Source organism: Sinocyclocheilus anshuiensis, unplaced genomic scaffold (genome assembly GCF_001515605.1).
Source record: "Sinocyclocheilus anshuiensis isolate Anshui unplaced genomic scaffold, SAMN03320099.WGS_v1.1 scaffold60, whole genome shotgun sequence".
NCBI lineage: Eukaryota > Metazoa > Chordata > Actinopteri > Cypriniformes > Cyprinidae > Sinocyclocheilus > Sinocyclocheilus anshuiensis.
The window spans coordinates 43,067-44,543 of record NW_015554068.1 but is presented as its reverse complement, the minus strand read 5'-3'; the positions used below and the strand labels follow the sequence as shown (position 1 = coordinate 44,543).

The following is a 1,477-nucleotide window of genomic DNA, read 5'->3' as shown; positions in this document are numbered from 1 at the left end:
TACTGTAAAACAGTTACACAGTATGTTACTGTATTTTAAAATTGCATTATGGGAAATATCCTCTTGGCGCCATTAAAATACAGTATTTTTCATTTACAAGAAGAAGAAGAAGAAGAAGAAGAAAAGGAAGACGCACACACCTCCCAGCTGCAAATGTATGTACAATATTCCTGCTTTTCCATTACATATTTTATGTCAGTGTAATTTTAGGGGTTATTTGTTGGTTTAATTAAAAGCTAAATAATAATAATAATAATAAAAAAAACGCTTACTGCACAACGTGCAGTTTCCTCACGGTGTTCGTTGGTAGAGAGCGGAAACTCATTTGAGATTGAAGAGAACATTCTGCGCAAAAAAATATCTTTCTTTCTTTTCTTTCCTTTTTTGTAGAACGTTTCACCATCAAAGTGCGAACATAAACAGGTCTCTGTCTTCGTTTTGACCACGTCGGTAGCAGGTGAGGTTTTATGTGAACTTGTATGAAATTGTTGGCCAACAAACTGAGCTTTTAATGGTACAGCTGTGTAATCTCTTGGCGCTACCCATATATAAGTATATGGACACTTAGAAAAACTGTGTGGTTTGTGTGTGTGTAGGTCACAACAACTCTGGCAGATGCAAAGACCAGGCTTTGACTTCTTTCTACTCCAAGGCTGATCATGCTTGGTAAGATCTTTCAGTACATGATTTAGTGATGTTAAAGGGATGATTTTTAAAAGTAAACATTTAGTCACACTTTATTCATGGCTCTCTATGTCTAACTTTCTACCTAACATCTCCTCAAATAAGTTTCGAAAAACAGGGGTAAGTAAATGATGATAGAATTGTCATTTTTGGGTGAACTATCTCTTTGAACTAATCAGAAAGGCTCCAACATCTACATATTTTTTACTGACACCAAAATCAAATGTGAAATGTTTTTGCAAAGCTATAAATAACACAATAAAAAAACATGAACATGATAAATAATTTTATTTATTTCTTTTTTAGGAGATTCAATTCTGCGCAGCAAAAAAATGGATGCTGGCGATATATAATAGTTTGTAACAATGTTTTGTTTGAGTCTTAACTGAATCTGTGAAAATATTAAAATGTTAATGCAAGGATTACAATTGAACAATTAAAAAAGATTAAAGTTACACAGTTGTCATTGCTTATTTTCATTAAATAATTAAATTATTTTTTTTCTTGTATTTCAATACGTTACTGAAGAAAAGACCATAAAATTACTGTATATTTTACAGTAAAAACTAAAAGTACAGTATACATAATGTAAATACATTTACAGCAAGTTAAATGATACTATAATTATTAATACAGTACTTTTACTGTAAGTTTAATTTACAGTAAGTTACTGGCGAACTGCTGCCAGTAAGTTACTGTAATTTCTACAGGAAATTCTTAACAGTGTACATTTTGCCTTGAAAATGGAGTAAAAGTTTTTCAAAACCAAATGAAACCAGCATGAATATAAGAG

General features: G+C 31.3%; 1 long non-coding RNA gene across 1 annotated transcript; it reads left to right on the top strand.

The window, feature by feature from the left end:
* Positions 1 to 386: 386 nt before the first annotated feature.
* On the top strand, positions 387 to 1,016 carry LOC107668656 (uncharacterized). Its single transcript, XR_001631918.1, has 3 exons — positions 387 to 457; positions 597 to 666; positions 991 to 1,016. It is a non-coding gene; the product is annotated as an uncharacterized LOC107668656 (long non-coding RNA).
* Positions 1,017 to 1,477: the final 461 nt, after the last annotated feature.